Below are 21,034 nucleotides of genomic sequence, written 5' to 3' on the forward strand. Positions count from 1 at the left end.
TACACTTATCCAGAGCGACTTACAGTAGAGAGTGCATACATTTTCTTTTACTTTTTCGTACTGGTCCCCTATGGGAATCGAACCCACAATCCTGGCATGGCAAGCGCCATGCTCTACCAACTGAGTGTTAATGAGCCCTGCTCCAGCGGTCCCGGAAGAGACCTGGTCATTTAGAAGGCCTTAGCAGGTAGAACGTAGGCTGCCTTCAGGATTATGCCCCATTGCAGCTCAAAGGGGGGTGGAATACACAGAAACAAGATTAGCCCTTGAAACGTGCAGCAATATGCCCAGACTAGCATCATGTTATAATGCTGTATAGCCAGTGCTTGACGGTCCATTAAACTAGTTCCCCCGAAATTGACAAATTACATTATTCTATAGAGAACTCCGATTATTCACTGTTAAGGGTTTATTCACATTTCCCATGACTTCTCAATGACTTCTAACTAAATTCTAATGACTCTTATTATAGCCTACATGGAAAAAGTAAGCATTATTGACACTGAAAAGCTGTTGTGTCTGATCCCATGTAGGCCTACCATCTCCTGCTGTTGTGCCCTTGATCAAGGCACTTAACCTCCCACAAAGTAGAACTGCACTGTTGGTCACATGTTGTTAACATGTGGTCAACCCTCCACCTGGAGAGATCCTGGGTGTGAAGGCTTGGCTTTTGATCTGAAACAGGCAAATCTGCTAATCATGGTCCTGTTGAGCAGCTGATGTTTAGCCTACAATGTGGTTAGACCAGGGCTGGAACAAAAGCCTGCACACCCAGTAGCTATCCTGGAGGATGGTTGCCACCCTTGATGTGAAATATTGTAACTTTACAACCAAATACTTTTGTCTTTATAAAATGATTTCCTCAATCAATGAATCAGAGATGAAATGGATTAGGTAGGCTACTTCAAAGCAAGGTATCTAACTAGATTTATTTTTATTTTTTATATAAGGCTCAAATATTAATGTTTCAGGGGAGGTCTATGCACAGCAAGTTATTTGTCAATTAGGCTATCCTTAGAATATTTGTAATTGCGACAATGTTTAACATGGCTACTGTTTAATAGAGGGGAATCCCAGTTTTCCAACGGTGCGGATTTATTTAGGCTATCTACAGTACCCGTGGAAAGGCGACAGCGACATTAATGCTTAGTTGGCTATCGTTAACTAGCGAGATAACAAGCTACACGTTATGTTTTGAATTGACTATCTAGTTAGTGTTTTGTCTGACATAAATTTATGCCTGCAGCTGAAATGTCGCTCCCGCTACACCAGCAACAGCGCACACAGACACGCACTGAAGGCTATTACGATAATAGCTGATATGTAGGTTTGTAAGTGATTGATATTATTTTAAAGTGTGCCTTCATGAATTGTATTAACAATGACCTTTTCATGACCTTACAAACCCTCATTTGACAATGTGGAACAGCGCATCATGCGCATTCCGGCTGGTGCATTTTCAATCTACGCAATCTCGAACAACCAGCCAATGTCACTCACAGATTTGCGGCAAATGAATTTGAACAAAACGAGAATCAGGAAATTAATTCCCACACTCAATTGCTAATCAATGTCAATCCCGCCTTCATTCCACTTTGAACAACCTTTTTTGTCTTGCTGTGTGAATCTGGGGTTGCTATAGGCTACTTTGTTTTATGGAGAAACTGGTATGCAATTCCCACCAAATTAGAAATGCCTGTAAAACGCTGTTGACAGCGCGTGCCTTAATCCAGCACTGTGTATAGCAGTGCGGGGACCAACACCGGCCAGAGATGTTGCTAACTGGTCCCTGGCCACAGATGGTGAGCTGACACCAATTTTATTCAGTTCTTAAGTGTTAACTTTAATGGAAGTGGTCCTCAAGGACAAATATTTGACTATTTGAACGAACATTAGTATTTGATTATCTATGTGACATTGCTACATAGCCTACAAGAATAGACCATTACTTTCCAAATGTTAAAAAGACAACAGTTTTATAACAGTTTTTATGAGTGCGCACCACACAAAAGTGGCCTAGCCTACAAATCCGTTTAACATGTATAGCTTGTTGTTATTGTCAGTCAATCACAGCGGCGCTACAGTCAGAGGCTCCATGTGAGGTGGGAAATCTCAAATGAATGCGAAATGGAATTAAAATTACGGAATGAAGTTGGCTAAATGAGAAAGAGTAGGCTACAATGATCAGCAAACATGTGTGCTGTAGTTTAATATGAATGGAGTTGTTGGTGACATGGACGGGGAGCGCAGCAAAAGGGCCTCATTTAGCCTTGCTACTTTAGCTAGCTTCTTTACAACGATTTGATACAGTGAAGACAGGCACTGCCAGATGGTATGATGATAACCTATGGCAGCAACACGTTTGTCTAATTAGCTCGAGTCGCTTTGACTACTTTCTCACTCAATTCAATCCAAAGGGCATTATTGGCATGGCATTATTGGCAAACATATGTTTACATTGCCAAAGCAAGTAAAGTAGATAAACAAATCAGAAATGAACAGTAAACATTACGCTCACAAAACGTTCTAATGTATAGATACATTTCAAATGTCATATTATGGCTATGTGCTGTATTGTAACAATGTGCAAATAGTTAAAGTATGAAAGGAAAATAAAAAAAACATATGGGTTGTATTTACAACGGTGTTTGTTCTTCACTGGTTGCCATTTTCTTGTGGCAACAGGTCACAAATCTTGCTGCCTTGATGGCACACTGTGGTATTTCACCTAATAGGAGGGGGAGTTTATAAAAAATGTAATTTGTTTTCGAATTCTTTGTGGGTCTAATCTGAGGGAAATATTTTTCTCTAATATGGTCATACATTTTGCAGGAGTTTAGGAAGTGTAGCTCAGTTTCCACCTCATTTTGTGGGCAGTGTGCACATAGGCAGACATGGCTCTCAAGAGAAGACAGACTATGGCGGCCTCTCTCAATAGCAGGCTATTCTCATTGAGTCTTCATATGATTTTTCTTAATTTTGGGTCAGTCACAGTGGTCAGGTATTCTGCCACTGTGTACTCTCTGTTTAGAGCCAGATAGCATTCCAATTTATTCTGTTTTTTGGTTGATTATTTCCAGTGTGTCAAATAGTTATCTTTTTGCTTTCTCATAATTTGGTTGGGTCTAAATGGGTTTCTGTCCTGGGACTCTGAGGGGTCTGTTTGTGTTTGTGAACAGAGCCCCAGAACCAGCTGGCTGAGGACACTCTAGGATCCTCTCTCTGTAGGTGAGGGCTTTGTGGTGGAATGTGTGGGCATGGTTGTAGAATTTAACATCTCTTTGCTGGATTCTGGATTTTGATATCTAACAGTCCTAATTCTGCTCTGCATTCATTGTTTGAGGTTTTGCGTTGTACGCAAAGTATATTTTAACAGAGTTCTGCACGCAGTGTCTGTGGTGGAATTATTGTAATCAAAAGGAGAGACTTTTAGATTTCTTCAAAACAATCAAACTTTATTATTTAACTACTGCAGTAATGGAGCTGGTCGGTAATCACCCCTGGAGGTGATCACTGAGAACTCAACCAGCTGGTTTACTGCAGTAATGGAGCTGGTTGTTAATCACCGCTGGAGGTGATCACTGAGAACTCAACCAGCTGGTTTACTGCAGTAATGGAGCTGGTTGTTAATCACCCCTGGAGGTGATCACTGAGAACTTAACCAGCTGGTTTACTGCAGTAATGGAGCTGGTTGTTAATCACCCCTGGAGGTGATCACTGAGAACTCAACCAGCTGGTTTACTGCAGTAATGGAGCTGGTTGTTAATCACCGCTGGAGGTGATCACTGAGAACTCAACCAGCTGGTTTACTGCAGTAATGGAGCTGGTTGTTAATCACCCCTGGAGGTGATCACTGAGAACTCAACCAGCTGGTTTACTGCAGTAATGGAGCTGGTTGTTAATCACCGCTGGAGGTGATCACTGAGAACTGAACCAGATGGTTTACTGCAGTAATGGAGCTGGTTGTTAATCACCGCTGGAGGTGATCACTGAGAACTCAACCAGCTGGTTTGAAGCACAGTATTTTATAGCAAAGTGCATCCTCCTTCAGTCTACATAACACACAACAGATGTATGGAATGGGTCACAAGGAGCCATGTCTCCCTGGTACCGTTTAGAACAGAAACATTAACTCATGCTCTGCATCGTAAATCTCCTGTCAGCATTATCTCCCAGAGGCCCAATTTCAGTTCACACAGACACAAGAGAGTTATACGAACCCTCTATTCTATCGCATAAAACAACCATTTGATGCAATAAAAGTATTATAAAATAAGCTTGTCATTTCCACTATATGTCTCAATTGGGTGTTTGCCTCATTTTGTGAGTTCTTGGTTGGGGAGTTGATCCCAGACCTCACAACCATAGAGGGCAATGGGTTCGATAACTGATTGAAGTATTTTTAGCCAGACCCTAATTGGGATGTTGAGTTTTATGTTCCTTTTGATTGCAAAGAAGGCCCTTATTGCCCCCCACCTTCTGCTGAAACAAGCAGAACGCAGCGCACCGGCTCTCTCCTGAGTCACGCTAGATATCCAAATATCCCCAAAAATATATTATTCAAATAGTGAAATAATTGTAAATGTCCAACCCTATTCCCGGGTATAAAAATAAGTTAAGAAACACTGCTTTATCATTTGCTTCACAGTCTGACGAGTCACAGGTCGATTAGAAATCTATATAGCATCTACCGAGGGTGATTCAAATGTAACACTGCAGACCAAGAACAACGGCAGGCACCATCATTTGACCACGTTTGTCGCGTGTAATAATTTTCAAGTCACACAAAAAAGGAATGAGGAAGATATCTGAGATGAAGGGCGGATAGACAATCTAAAGTAGGCCTATGTGTTAAGTCCAAACCGTTGTATGATCTAGTCGCAAATGCCATCCCAACTTCCTAATCACATTGTTACCCCAAGAAACCTAGCTCAGTGCATATGGACCGATATGCAAACATACGGTAAGCAATTACACACACACACACACACACACAGTCATTAGCTGTGTTTGTGCTCCCCTGTACTCCCCCTTATATACACTGCTGGGGTCTTCTGCTGCCGCTGCATCCGTCTCTGCTGCTGAATTCTAATGGCTACAGTCCAACTCCGCCAGCACCAATAATAAACTCCACATTCAAGAGGGGCTCTGAGCACCGGGTTATTTGAGCATTTATGTGTGTGTTTGCGTTTGAGAGGCACAGCGGGCTGCAGAGCAAAATGTGAAAATGAGGAGCATTCTTATTTTGATTCTGCTTTGAAAGTATTATCTCCAATAAATTACATTGGAGGAATGAATTAATTGGAAGCAAAGTGAGCTTTTCATTTCCATAATGTGAGCTCATTCATTCCCCCCCCCGGGCATATTTGGTTTCGCATACCGACTAACGCTGGCAACTGCACCGCCCGCAACCGCAGGGCTCTCCAGAGGGTGATGCGGTTAGCCCAAAGCATCACCGGGGGCAAACTATCTGCCCTCCAGGACACCTACAGCACCCGATGTCACAGGAAGGCCAAAAAGATCATCAAGGACAATAACCACCCGAGCTACTGCCTGTTCACCCCGCTATCATCCAGAAGGCGAGGTCAGTACAGGTGCATTCAAAGCTGGGACCGAGAGACTGAAAAACAGCTTCTATCTCAAGGCAGTCAGACTGTTAAATGCTGTTAAATGACCATCACTAGCACAATAGAGGCTGCTGCCCTATATACATAGACTTGGAATCAGTGGCCACCTTAATAATGTTTACATTTTTTATTACTCATCTCATATGTATATATTGTATTCTATACTATTATAATGTATCTGTCTATGCTGCTCTGACATTGCTCGCCCAATATAAATATATGATTCATTCCTTTACCTGAGATTTGTGTGTATTGTTGTGAAATTGTTAGATATTACTGTTTAATATTACTGCACTGTTGGAGCTAGAAACACAAGCATTTTGCTACACCCGCAATAACATCTGCTAAACACGTGTATGTGACAAAAAAAAATGATTTGATTTGGTTAACCATTGCATGAGGGTTGATCATCCAAGTTCTATAGACATTATAGTGTTAGCAATAGTATTTTCTTCAAACTGGTAACAAGCATTTAGTCTCTTTTCACTAGTAACTTAAACGCTCTAGCAACCTCATCAAAGAGGAAAAACCCCTGTACATGAGTGCTGGGATGGGTAACCCCACATATATAACGTAGCTGAATAAGTGGCCAATGAAGACTTGGTGGTTTATGTAACGTGGTCAGGGGGTGGGGTTGGGGGAAGAGGGCGGCGTGCCGATGGAGGGGTTTGGCCACAGGGATGGGGTGTAGTTGACCACAAATAGATGTGTATTGTGTTTTTGGGTACGGACCCAAGAATTCTCGAGAATGGGTTTTTAACCACCAGGTTCGAGATGGCAATCCACTCCTAATTAGATCAGACGTGCACTGGATACCAGTGTGCCGCCACAATCTGCAGTACTCAAACACAGTTTACCGTAGTTAAACACAGCTCTCGTCTGCTGCTCTTTTGGCGTTGAGGCGGAGTTAATGTGTGATGGCACTAGTGAGATGACAGTTCCATTACAGGTTATTTACGAGGGCCACATGTAATAGATATGCAGATGCACAGCGCAACTCTGTCAGCAGTTGCACAATCATCTTGTAGATGGGGAGTGTGCCAAGGGTCAGGGTCTTCAAGCTGCCACCCTGAATGTAGTAGCGGGGACCCGAAGGAAAATGTGCCCCGCTGGCGGGTGAATTAAAAGTTATCCTGTTTTACTCTTGGGTACATAATTATTAAAGACTGTTATTTATTCCCATTTATTCCCAAAAAGTTGGTTATACTGGCAATGAATGTTCCCTGTAATGAGATCAGTGTACTCTTCTCTATCTATTGCTGGCAATGTGTACTGGACCTGCAGTGCTAGTGAGTGAGGACTCAGGCTAGTGAGTGTTGTTTAGCAGGCGAAGTGCGTAGCGGAGACAAGTGGTTACATCCCAAATGGCACCCTATTCCCTATTTATTGCCCTTCTTTTGACCAGGTCCCTCTGTTCAAAAGAAGTGTACCAAATAGGGAATCGAGTGGCGTTTGGGACGCATGCAGCAGGTCACATGATGGATACGCTTACAGAGAGCCGGTACAATGCTGAGTCATGATCAATCATCTCCCACACACCTCCGCTGTCCCCGGGGACATGTGTTCCTCTAATACTGTCTGCATGTTGAATATACACCAACTTTCATCTCCATGTGCAGTCGGTGAGTGAGGGAGATTTTGAATAATAATGATCAACATTCTTATTGCCAGATATACCCCAACAATCCCTCATCAAATATCCCTCAGGAGGATAGGTCTGTAATTTGTATTGGAGATGTCGTGCCAATTTGTTGCAAAGATGAACTCCCTCTTTCTTTCTGTCTCTCTGGCCACCTCTCTCTCTCTGATCTACTCTTTCACACTCCCTCTTTCACACACACCAAAACATGAAGATATTTCTCAGCTGGCCAGGCCTTACAAAGCGACACCCTTTCACCCAATGAATAGCAGCTGTCCAGTTCTCCACTCTATGAACTGTATAACACAGTGATTGATGTAAGACTGAGGGAAGCAATATGCCCCTCCCTTTGACTGAGAAAGCACAGTTGGGGGGGTGGGGGGGGGGGGGGGCAGATAAGCAGCACCTAAGACCCAGCAGCCCAGGAAATGATATTAGCTCCGATCTGACCGCCACAGACCTCGCATTCACCAGGAAGCTGCTGGTCACCATGGATACGGTCCGGCTCCATGGTTGTTGGCTATGAATGAGGAACAAACAACAATGGTAGCCTGTTAACAGTTGCCATAAGTATCCCCCAATTTAAAAGGCCAAAAGCAAGAGAAGATAAAAAAATGTATTCTCTTAGTTGTTAGTAGTAAATGTTAGTTGGTTTATTATATGATTAACGTACCAACACAAGGGTCACACTGGTTCCTCAAACATCCATTAGGCAATTGTATTAGGGTCACATGGAGATCAATGCTATAAGAGTTGTCCTGCAGTGAATGACAATTTTACATTCCTCTGTTTTTATCCCTCCATTTCATTGAATCACCAATTGCTGTTAATGGGGAGAGTCTGGATAGAACTTACACTAACTGCTTGCTTGTGTGTAGTCATTAGTGTAATGGGTGCCTGTATGGAAGGTTGATTGAAACAAAATGCTTAGCCTTTACGCTTGGGCCTTATTATTGTCAATGGGCAAAATCACCACCATTAATAACCATTAGACAGACGAGCTGATGCCGAGTCTCTGGTGTGTCCCAAATGGCACCCTATTCCCTATTTAGTGCACTGCTTTTGATCCGTAGCGCTCTGGTCAAAAGTAGTGAGCTATGAAACAGGGTGCAATTTGGGACGCCTGTCTATGTTCCTGTAAGGTCACAGCTCTCAGAACGTCTGGGTGGAATGGACTGACCCAGCACTTTAAACACAGATCTCGTTTCACACTTGGTCCTAGCATCTCTACTGATCATTACACTCTGTCCAAAAAGCACCCAAACTTCTCGGTCACATGCTTCAACAATACCCTCCACACTACGTCCCTTCCCATGGTATTTCTATCGAAATGCTGGAATCTATACTTCTCATGTGTCACCTTTTCTTCCCTCAACTCCAGTATGGTGGCACACTTTGAATACTATGAAAAGGTATTTTATTTTATTTATTTTATTTTTTTTATTTTACCTTTATTTAACCAGGTAGGCAAGTTGAGAACAAGTTCTCATTTACAATTGCGACCTGGCCAAGATAAAGCAAAGCAGTTCGACAGATACAACAACACAGAGTTACACATGGAGTAAAACAAACATACAGTCAATAATAAAGTATAAACAAGTCTATATACAATGTGAGCAAATGAGGTGAGAAGGGAGGTAAAGGCAAAAAAGGCCTTGGTGGCAAGGTAAATACAATATAGCAAGTAAAACACTGGAATGGTAGTTTTGCAATGGAAGAATGTGCAAAGTAGAAATAAAAATAATGGGGTGCAAAGGAGCAAAATAAATAAATAAATTAAATACAGTTGGGAAAGAGGTAGTTGATAGGGCTAAATTATAGGTGGGCTATGTACAGGTGTAGTAATCTGTGAGCTGCTCTGACAGTTGGTGCTTAAAGCTAGTGAGGGAGATAAGTGTTTCCAGTTTCAGAGATTTTTGTAGTTCGTTCCAGTCATTGGCAGCAGAGAACTGGAAAGAGAGGCGGCCAAAGAAAGAATTGGTTTTGGGGGTGACTAGAGAGATATACCTGCTGGAGCGTGTGCTACAGGTGGGAGATGCTATGGTGACCAGCGAGCTGAGATAAGGGGGGACTTTACCTAGCAGGGTCTTGTAGATGACATGGAGCCAGTGGGTTTGGCGACGAGTATGAAGCCAACGAGAGCGTACAGGTCGCAATGGTGGGTAGTATATGGGGCTTTGGTGACAAAACGGATTGCACTGTGATAGACTGCATCCAATTTGTTGAGTAGGGTATTGGAGGCTATTTTGTAAATGACATCGCCAAAGTCGAGGATTGGTAGGATGGTCAGTTTTACAAGGGTATGTTTGGCAGCATGAGTGAAGGATGCTTTGTTGCGAAATAGGAAGCCAATTCTAGATTTAACTTTGGATTGGAGATGTTTGATATGGGTCTGGAAGGAGAGTTTACAGTCTAACCAGACACCTAAGTATTTGTAGTTGTCCACGTATTCTAAGTCAGAGCCGTCCAGAGTAGTGATGTTGGACAGGCGGGTAGGTGCAGGTAGCGATCGGTTGAAGAGCATGCATTTAGTTTTACTTGTATTTAAGAGCAATTGGAGGCCACGGAAGGAGAGTTGTATGGCATTGAAGCTTGCCTGGAGGGTTGTTAACACAGTGTCCAAAAAAGGGCCGGAAGTATACAGAATGGTGTCGTCTGCGTAGAGGTGGATCAGAGACTCACCAGCAGCAAGAGCGACCTCATTGATGTATACAGAGAAGAGAGTCGGTCCAAGAATTGAACCCTGTGGCACCCCCATAGACTGCCAGAGGTCCGGACAACAGACCCTCCGATTTGACACACTGAACTCTATCAGAGAAGTAGTTGGTGAACCAGGCGAGGCAATCATTTGAGAAACCAAGGCTGTTGAGTCTGCCGATGAGGATGTGGTGATTGACAGAGTCGAAAGCCTTGGCCAGATCAATGAATACGGCTGCACAGTAATGTTTCTTATCGATGGCGGTTAAGATATCGTTTAGGACCTTGAGCGTGGCTGAGGTGCACCCATGACCAGCTCTGAAACCAGATTGCATAGCAGAGAAGGTATGGTGAGATTCAAAATGGTCGGTAATCTGTTTGTTGACTTGGCTTTCGAAGACCTTAGAAAGGCATGGTAGGATAGATATAGGTCTGTAGCAGTTTGGGTCAAGAGTGTCCCCCCCTTTGAAGAGGGGGATGACCGCAGCTGCTTTCCAATCTTTGGGAATCTCAGACGACACGAAAGAGAGGTTGAACAGGCTAGTAATAGGGGTGGCAACAATTTCGGCAGATAATTTTAGAAAGAAAGGGTCCAGATTGTCTAGCCCGGCTGATTTGTAGGGGTCCAGATTTTGCAGCTCTTTCAGAACATCAGCTGAATGGATTTGGGAGAAGGAGAAATGGGGAAGGCTTGGGCGAGTTGCTGTTGGGGGTGCAGTGCTGTTGACAGGGGTAGGAGTAGCCAGGTGGAAAGCATGGCCAGCAGTAGAAAAATGCTTATTGAAATTTTCAATTATGGTGGATTTATCAGTGGTGACAGTGTTTCCTATCTTCAGTGCAGTGGGCAGCTGGGAGGAGGTGTTCTTATTCTCCATGGACTTTACAGTGTCCCAGAACTTTTTTGAGTTAGTGTTGCAAGAAGCAAATTTCTGCTTGAAAAAGCTAGCCTTGGCTTTTCTAACTGCCTGTGTATAATGGTTTCTAGCTTCCCTGAACAGCTGCATATCACGGGGGCTGTTCGATGCTAATGCAGAACGCCATAGGATGTTTTTGTGTTGGTTAAGGGCAGTCAGGTCTGGGGAGAACCAAGGGCTATATCTGTTCCTGGTTCTAAATTTCTTGAATGGGGCATGTTTATTTAAGATGGTTAGGAAGGCATTTTTTTTAAATATCCAGGCATCCTCTACTGACGGGATGAGGTCAATATCCTTCCAGGATACCCCGGCCAGGTCGATTAGAAAGGCCTGCTCGCTGAAGTGTTTCAGGGAGCGTTTTACAGTGATGAGAGGAGGTCGTTTGACCGCTGACCCATTACGGATGCAGGCAATGAGGCAGTGATCGCTGAGATCTTGGTTGAAGACAGCAGAGGTGTATTTAGAGGGGAAGTTGGTTAGGATGATATCTATGAGGGTGCCCATGTTTAAGGCTTTGGGGAGGTACCTGGTAGGTTCATTGATAATTTGTGTGAGATTGAGGGCATCAAGTTTAGATTGTAGGATGGCTGGGGTGTTAAGCATGTTCCAGTTTAGGTCGCCTAGCAGCACGAGCTCTGAAGATAGATGGGGGGCAATCAGTTCACATATGGTGTCGAGAGCACAGCTGGGGGCAGAGGGTGGTCTATAGCAGGCGGCAACGGTGAGAGACTTGTTTTTAGAGAGGTGGATTTTTAAAAGTAGAAGTTCAAATTGTTTGGGTACAGACCTGGATAGTAGGACAGAACTCTGCAGGCTGTCTTTGCAGTAGATTGCAACACCGCCCCCTTTGGCAGTTCTATCTTGTCTGAAAATGTTGTAGTTTGGAATTAAAATGTCTGAATTTTTGGTGGTCTTCCTAAGCCAGGATTCAGACACAGCTAGAACATCCGGGTTGGCAGAGTGTGCTAAAGCAGTGAATAGAACAAACTTAGGGAGGAGGCTTCTAATGTTAACATGCATGAAACCAAGGCTATTACGGTTACAGAAGTCGTCAAAAGAGAGCGCCTGGGGAATAGGAGTGGAGCTAGGCACTGCAGGGCCTGGATTCACCTCTACATCGCCAGAGGAACATAGGAGGAGTAGAATAAGGGTGCGACTAAAAGCAATAAGAATTGGTCGTCTAGAACGTCTGGAACAGAGAGTAAAAGGAGGTTTCTGGGGGCGATAAAATAGCATCAAGGTATAATGTACAGACAAAGGTAAGGTAGGATGTGAATACAGTGGAGGTAAACCTAGGTATTGGGTGATGAAGAGAGAGATATTGTCTCTAGAAACATCATTGAAACCAGGAGATGTCATTGCATGTGTGGGTGGTGGAACTAATAGGTTGTATAAGGTATAGTGAGCAGGACTAGAGGCTCTACAGTGAAATAAGCCAATAAACACTAACCAGAACAGCAATGGACAAGACATATTGACATTAAGGAGAGGCATGCTTAGTCGAGTGATCAAAAGGGTCCAGTGAGTGGAGAGGTTGGTTGAGGGTCACGGCGATTTAGACAGCTAGCCAAGCCAACCGGTAGCAAGCTAGCATAGGATGGAGTCTGTTGTTAGCCACCTCTTGCGTTCGGTCAGTAGATTAGTGGGGTTCCGTGAGGTAGAGGGGATTAATCCAAATCACACAACAACAACAAAAATAAGAACAATAGATATAGTTATAGAGGCCCGAGAAGAAAACATAATAATAAAAATAAATAAATTGTCCGATTGTCTATTCAGATAGCAGCCGGTAAGACAGCTAACGGTTAGCGGGCCGCAGATGGGCGTTCAGGTAACGTCGCGACAGAGGAGCCAGCCGGATCTCCTTCAGGTAGATAACGTCGGCAGTCCAGTTGTGAAGGCCCGGTGGGGCTCCGCGTAGGCAGTGAAACGGGTCCGGATAGGTGACTGCAGCCCAGGAGTGAATGATGGAACTCAGGAGTGATTGACGGAGCTGGCTAGCACCGGAACAATCGATGTTTGCTCCGGAATCGACGAAAGCCGACTGTCACACGGATAGCAGCTAGCTAGCTGTGAGATCCGGGTATGAATGTCCAGAGAGCAGTTGAAATCCAGGGACATGGAGAGAAAAATTGGTCCGGTATGTTCCGTTCCGAGCCGCGCTGCGCCGTACAAAACTGGCGATAGATTTTCGAGCTAAAGGATAGCTGATGACCACAAACCGTGGTTAGCTGAATACTAACGATTTGCCAGTAAAGAAGCTAATTAGCTTCTGGATTAGCTTCTGGGCTAGCTCCTGGCTAGCTTCTGGCTAGTTTCTGGCTAGCTTCTTGGAGTTTCTGGCTAGCTTCTTACAGATCTGAGGTAAATAATAATTTTTTATAAATATAAATTGGTGAGGCTGGTTGCAGGAGAGTGTTTAGAAGATGAGTAGATGGAAAATAAAAATAAAATGTATGTGAAAAAAGTTGTGTGTGTGTGTGTATATATATATACAGGACAAGACGAGGACAAAAGACGTCTGAACTGCTATGCGATCTTGGGGAAAAAATATTCACATTTTTTTTAAGCAATTGGAAATCTGTATAGTATATCTGTTCACACTGTTTTGAGAGGCCCCCACAAATGGTCTATAGCGTTTCTAACTATTAACTGCAAATCTGATTTTTAACATCTATAAACCATCTATAAGGGGACTCTCCAAATAAAGTGTCACCCTAGATCTACCTCTTTCGATATCGGCCACATGCACTGTAGATTTTGTGGCCTATTATGGTTTAGCTCAGGGGAATGTAGCCTGTAAGTGGCAACCTCCAGCATGGATCCATTCCAAACCTCATCAGGTCTTCTGTGCACATCTGCCATCTTCAGGGCCGTGTTTAGTGAACTATGAAATTATTATAATGGGGAATAGAAGGGACATTGGACTGGAAATCGGATGTCATCAGAGAGTGTGTAGGGGAGTTTAACTCTTGATTGGACATGGTTGACCATTATGGTTTCCCATCAACTCAATCTAAAGGTAGTTGGGCACTGGTGCATATGCATAATTTGCCTATCAATTGGTCGTGTATCTTGCAATTCTCGCTGGTAAGGCCTATATCTACTCTATGGCTGCATGTTGCTTACACTGAAAGTGAAATGCTGTCCACGGGCATCATTCATTGGTGGGCTCTTCAGGACCTTGGACAGCTGCCCCCACAGTCTCTTAATCACACCACCATCTCCGGTTTCAAATAAAGAGGAGGGTTGATATCTCTGTCAATGTTTGCTGTGCCTTTATTTTTGATTGAGTAGCCTGGATTAGCCTAATTCGTGCAGGTGATTGATGGCAAATCAATCATGGGAAGCCTCTTTTTGCAATTAACATTACTGGCATTTCTTTCATTTATAGCTGAAAAGTACTGCATTCCCGAAATTAATTGCAATTATCTCGCAATGCATAACTGCATATTTTGTCTCCGATGGGCATGGCACCAATACTAGCAGTTATGTGGTAGCTACATTTTGAAACAACTGTGACCAGGTACATAATTTAAACAAAACCATATGTCTACTAGTGCAGCGACTCAAATTTGCCCCTTCAATTCGTGACGATTCTTCTTTTACTTGCACCTAGGTGTCTACTTTAAGTGGCATTGCACATTCAATCTCACCCTCCCCAACCTAACCATTCACTCATCCACACCTCGTTCATTTGATTTGGATTCCCACCTACTGGATTACTGAGGGTTTTTTTGCGCAGAGAAGACAAGGTTCTCATGCATGACAAAAGGGGCGCAATATTGTAAGTTCCATCCTTCTTTCCAAACAATAATTTGATGCGCATTCATTATTTTGTTTTTCACTACAAGACTGAGCGGGTGCATTTCTGCCTGATCGTTCTCGCGAGTGGGCTACATAACCGTGACGATACCTCACCGGATGATAGTGGCTATTATTGTACTCTGACCTCTATTGAAATGACTATCAAGCACCAAGACTGTTGCGTCCTTCCAGAGGCACCGCGCGGGCAGGCTACTCATTGGATGAACGTCCGCCGCAATCCGTAGCCTATTCCAGTGCCCTTTCCTTCTCATCTTCTCGGAAATGCAATAACAGTTGGGGTGGCTTTTATAGTGGTAAAACTCAAGAGGAATACTGCAAGTTGAGGAAACGAACAATGTGACACGTACAGTGCCCGACAAGTAAGTATAGCCTGTTTTGTGATGTGGGACTCAATTATCGGACGACGCGGAACGACACAACCTCGTTCAATTATTCTATCCGTTCAGGAAAACCTGAACAACATTCCTACTTGGTCAAATAAATCCAGACGTTCGATTCAGGTAGGACAGCATTGTTTATGGACGTGTCTGGGATTGCTTTTGTTTATTGACTTGACAGGTCTTTAGAATATATAGAGATTATGAAAATGATTCATGCGGCGATGGGGAGAAAATTTAACTTCAATGTGTGCCACAGGGCTGGATCAAATATTAGGTTATAATGTGGTTCTCTTGAGTCTATTCCTGCAGCTATTTGAACGTGAAATGTGCCTGTCATGGGTATCAGTAGTGGTTAATGGAGCCCGGGGCGCATAAAATCAACTGATTGTAGAATATATATGACAAGAAACTAAACCCATCACACAGGCAGCACAAATCTGATATTTTTTTCAGTAATATTTATATATATTTTTACCAATCAGGTCTACTCTGAAAAATATCTGATGTGAAAAGATCTGACGGGATTGGTCAAGAGACCAATTAGTGGGGAAAGATCAGAATTGGGGTGCCAGTGTAAACAGCCCATGCAGTGCTTGACTTGGACTGAAATAGGAGCTAGTATTAATTTTGGGTGCCAGTACTGTTTATATTGAGGTGCAGGAGCTTCACAGTACTTTTGAGCTAATATTCTATAAGTGTTACAGGACCTCAAGCAGTAGAAAATGGGAGGTGCTGGTACTCCGCTCAGGTGAGCTCCTGCCCAAGTCAAACACTGATCCTATGTGTAGGCTACCATTTCCCTTTTCACCTCACACTCCACTTAACTATTTCTGTGGACCATCGTATGATGGGATAGCGTAACAGCACTGACCCCGTATTCTCTCCCCCCTAAAATGAAAAACATTTGTGTATTTTGGGGACAAATTGCTGCTTCCATGACTGTTATACTGAAGAGGAAATCGGTTATGCGCGCGCACACACACACACACACACACACAGCCAAATGAATTGGTAATGGTCCAGGTCCGGATGTTGAGCCCACTGACCCATGGGAGGGGAAAAAGACAACTCGATAAGAACACGATTGATAAGGTCTCTGACTATCTTGCCATCTCTCCCTGATTCTTTCACCTCCAGCAGAGGCAATGCTGCAATAGACTGATTTCCCATGGGACTCTGCCTTGTTGTCCATACTTGGCTGACAGGATATGAGACCAAGAGACCATATCCACAACAGAGAGAGGATATGCCACGTGATACTGGTCTTACAGTGCAAGCCCAGAGGCTTCTGTTGATGGAGCTGAGAGCCCATGTCTTGAGTGAGGGTTCATTTACCCGTCTTATACGACACACTGCGTCGCTGAGCGTTTTCCGCTACGCTACCAATCAGTGTTTAAAGTTCAAGCAAGAACTTAATGCCGCAGTATTTATCCATGTAGAAACTCTGAAATTTAGAAAGGTAGTGAGGCGACCAGCAATCAGATCTTAATAACTATCATGTTTGAACACTGAGATTTAAGGTAACATTCTACTCCTCATATGAGGATGAATCACTGCCACCACTCTCCAAATGTGTGACATAAGCTGTCTTTGTCCTAAAAGCGTAATGTCGCTTATATCAAGAAATATCTCTTGCATTTTAAGTTTTGAGATCTCGTGATGATTAAAAACACATACAGCACTTCAAGTGAAAAGGCAGGCGAGTTAAAATGTCTCATTCACTAGAGGAGGACACTCTTGACACCTCGGGAGAGGGCTTCATTGACCAGCTAGCTGAACTAACATGCACACTGATATGCACCACCTTTTATCAGACTCAGAAACAAAAGAGTGGAAAATAATTTATTAGTTGCTGCTTTTAGTTGTCAATTTAATGCTACATTTAAAAAAAAAACTTGATGTTATCCCCTTCTGGTTTGGTATCGGCTCTCTCCCATACTTGGCATTGAAAATATTTCACCCTCTCACCTTGCATTTTGGTCACGTTTCCAAGCCACCTCCTGACGGCGCCATAGATGTATTCTCTCTGAGAATATGAAGAGATGAGTGCTTTTTTTCAGGGAAATGGAGGGGAGCATTTCAGCTCGAATACTTGGTTACAACTACCCTGTGATGGAAAAATATTGTTGCAGAAATTATATTTAAATGATTGAAAAGCCATGTTTTTAACATTTGCAGGATCCAGGTGTTTCCAAGTGCAAAGTTAGAGGCGGCTCTATCAAAAGATTCATGTGATTATCTAACAGAGGAGAGAAAGAGAAACCTGGAGAGCTGAGTGGGAGCATTCGACACCCAAAGACCATGATGAAACCATGTTTCTCCACCAGTTCTAATGTAATTGGACAAAAAGTGACAATTATAACAAGGTTATAGCTGGAGGTCTGCTTGAAGGCAGAGGCGAATGGAAAGAGAGGACGACTGCAAATCAGTTCTGCTCTATCTATTCAAACACTGCTACGGCACGCAAAGTGCACCAAAGGTTTGGCCCATCTCTATAAGATATAAAACCATATAGAATATTTAACGATCAATCATAGCTAGCTGTTGCAGTTCTGCATTCGGGGTGAGGAGGTAGATTTCACCCAAGGGAAAGCACTTTTGTGGGGTTTTCTGTTTGCACAGCAGCTTTTTCGGGTTGGTGAACGTACCGTGCTGCTCAGCCGAGTGCTTGGGGCGATGCGCAGTGTGAGTGGAGCAGCAGAGCATTGAAACACTGCCAAGGCGAATGAAGCCTGTGAGGCCAGAGTTGGAGGCAACCTGGAGGCAGATCCCTGGCACAGCACCTCACTGGAACCTGCATGGCTCTTGGAACAGTGCTACTGTACTTGGGAGTTGCTCTTTTCTGCTAAAATAGCACTTTGCAGGGGGTTTATCTAGGGTGACGTGACTCATCAGCTACACTCCAGTTCTGTTGCTGTTTTTACTTTGGACCATTGAAGCCTTTTTCAGAAACAACTCCTACGATCTAATGCAACGTTCGTTTGTCCTTAACCGGTTTCAAACTTGCAACCCCCTGCTTTCCACATAGCTGATGTCTTGTGAGTGTTTGGGTGCAGAATAGCTGCCTATTTGTGCACCCATGTACTGTAGGTGCTGACTCCACATTCGTGGTAGTGGAGTAGAGGCGAGTTATCCACATGTAATCATGTGTGATTTGAGAACGAGTGAAGCGCTATATCAATGTAATCCACCAGGCGATTAATTTTTATCAAATGCCCAGGCTGTTGGTAGGGTTGTAATGTTCTAACTAAGTCATTTTGGTTGCTACACTGTCCCCTTTTTCAGAACACTCCCTCTAGTTCATATACCTCCCCATTGTAACGCCATCCCACTTCTGACACCAATCGGGGAGAGTGGGGTGAGTTGAGAAATGTTTTCCATTCCGCGTCACTCCATCAAGTGAAATATAGTAATCTGTCTAACATAGATATCAACATATATTTCAGGGTGTTGTATATCCCTGGAAATAATCTGAATTCATGTCAACATTACAGTTTTGAAAACATAGCTTGTCCAAAAAAAGTGATCTCTTGACACAGCTTACCCTGCCCCCAGCTCAACTTACCTCATACAAGGGGTAAGTTAAGCCACCTACACATGTACTGTACTGAAGGAAATATTCCCACTATCTTTTTAAACCATGTCTATCTTCATTTCCCAAACACAATTCAACACAACCACAATCGATTTGTCTTTGAATAATTTGAAGCGTATTTTAACACAGGCGTAACACCTAACAACACACTTTGTATTTTTTTAAACATTTTTAACATAGGCCCGGCCCTGTTGTTACACGACAATTTGCTCACTTTGCCATTGGCTCAACTTACCCCAGGGCAAACAGTTTGACTATATTAGCCCACACAACTACAAGGATGCACTTTCATGCTATGTTTAGGACCTAATATTGAAGCTTATAGAGAACCCAACTAATGTACAGTTGAAGTCGGAAGTTTACATACAAACTTAGGTTGGAGTCCTTAAAACTCGTTTTTCAACCACTCCACAAATTTCTTGATAACAAACTATAGTTCTGGCAAGTCGGTTAGGACATCTACTGTTGTGCATGACACAAGTCATTTTTCCAACAATTGTTTACAGACAGATTATTTCACTTATAATACGCTGTATCACAATTCCAGTGGGTCAGAAGTTTACATACACTAAGTTGACTGTGCCTTTAAACAGCTTGGAAAATTCCTGAAAATTATGTCACAGCTTTAGAAGCTTCTGATAGGCTAATTTACATAAATTGGGGGTGTACCTGTGGATGTATTTCAAGGCCTACCTTCAAACGCAGTGCCTCTTTGCTTGACATCATGGGAAAATCAAAAGAAATCAGCCAAGACCTCATAAAATAAATTGTAGTCTGGTTCATCCTTGGGAGCAATTTCAAAATGCCTAAAGGCACCACATTCATCTGTACAAACAATAGTACGCATGTATAAACAACCTGGGACCACACAGCCGTCATACCGCTCAGGAAGGAGACGCGTTCTGTCTCCTAGAGATGAACGTACTTTGGTGCGAAAAGTGCAAATCATTCCCAGAACAACAGCAAAGGACCCTGTGAAGATGCTGGAGGAAACAGGTACAAAAGTATCTAAATCCACAGTAAAACGAGTCCTATATCAACATAATCTGAAAGGCCGCTCAGCAAGGAAGAAGCCACTGCTCCAAAACCGCTATAAAAAAGTTAGACTACTGTTTGCAACTACACATGGGGACAAAGATCATACTTTTTGGTGAAATGTCCTCTGGTCTGATGAAACCAAAATTGAACTGTTTGGCCATAATGACCATCGTTATGTTTGGAGGAAAAAGGGGAGGCTTGCAAGCCGAAGAACACCATCCCAAACGTTGGACCTTACTTGCCTACCACTTTTTTCCATGTGGTTTCTTCTTTCACAGACTTCATGAAATGATGACATCTTCCTAAATAGTTGGTCAAATTATACATTTTGTGTATGGTTTCAACTTGGCTCAACTTATCCCACTCTCCCCTATGCTGCAAAGCAAGGGGCTAGTTCTGGTCCCTAGATGGTACACGTGCAACCTTGGCATTGAAGGAGTTTTCTCACACATTAGTCATTCAATATTTTGAAGATGTGGGGCTGATTTAGCGAACTGCACACTTGTGTGGAGAAAATCTTGACTAGCCAGGATGTGTCCTATAAGCATTCCCATCTCATGGAACCTCATTGAGTTAAGCCCTCAAACCAGTCCTCTTCTTCGGGGCTCTTTGAGTAAACAAATGTGAATTAGGATGCTCTAAGGCGTGTGCTGAATAAGGGCTGAGCACTGCTTCGCTGCTGTACTGCCTGTGCTAGGCCTGACATCTGAAGCCGTCTGCTCGGCTAGTCGGCTGTCCTTGAAGTGAGAGAGCGAGAGAGACAAGCAGATGAGACATGCAGAAGAAAGTCAAAGCCAGCAGGGCAGAACAACATTTAAACCTATTCTGGGATGGTTGCCGTCATGTAATAATTGGGGCATCTCCCATCAGCATTACTGTAACATGGTCTGAGAATACTAACAGAATACCAATACTATTACAATAGCATTGGCTATCAAAATTGTTAAAATGTTTTAAAAACAATTTAAATAAATGCAACAGTTGGACAATGTATGAATATATTCCAATCCATTAGATAATGATAGAATTATAGCACATAAAACAGTATGTTCAGGGATTTTGGTGGGAAGTCAGGTATTCAATTTATTGTTAAATTGCACTTGTTTTTCTTAAAATGCGTTCCTAAACATCTAAAGTAAACTGTATATACACTACCAGTCAGATGTTTTAGAACACCAACTCATTCAAAGGTTTTTCTTTATTTTGACTATTTTCTACATTTTAGAATAATAGTGGACATCAAAACTATGAAATAACACATATGGAATCATGTAGTAACCAAAAAGCCACCATTTGCCTTGATGACAGCTTTGCAC

The 21,034-nt window shown here is 43.0% G+C and overlaps 1 protein-coding gene across 5 annotated transcripts in view; it reads left to right on the forward strand.

The window, feature by feature from the left end:
• The first annotated feature begins 1,504 nt into the window (after positions 1-1,504).
• Positions 1,505-21,034, forward strand: part of LOC110524084 (protein FAM163A) — a 36,177-nt gene continuing 16,647 nt past the window's right edge. Inside the window, exon 1 of one of the 5 annotated variants that reach the window (XM_036977898.1) lies at positions 1,505-1,802. The gene's annotated coding sequence lies outside the window, so the exon portion shown is untranslated. Of the gene's footprint in view, positions 1,803-14,572; positions 15,065-21,034 lie in introns of those variants that run through there. The other 4 variants (XM_036977899.1, XM_021603405.2, XM_036977901.1 and 1 more) reach the window with 4 other exon arrangements.

The sequence above is a fragment of the Oncorhynchus mykiss genome, chromosome 5 (genome assembly GCF_013265735.2).
Source record: "Oncorhynchus mykiss isolate Arlee chromosome 5, USDA_OmykA_1.1, whole genome shotgun sequence".
Lineage (NCBI taxonomy): Eukaryota > Metazoa > Chordata > Actinopteri > Salmoniformes > Salmonidae > Oncorhynchus > Oncorhynchus mykiss.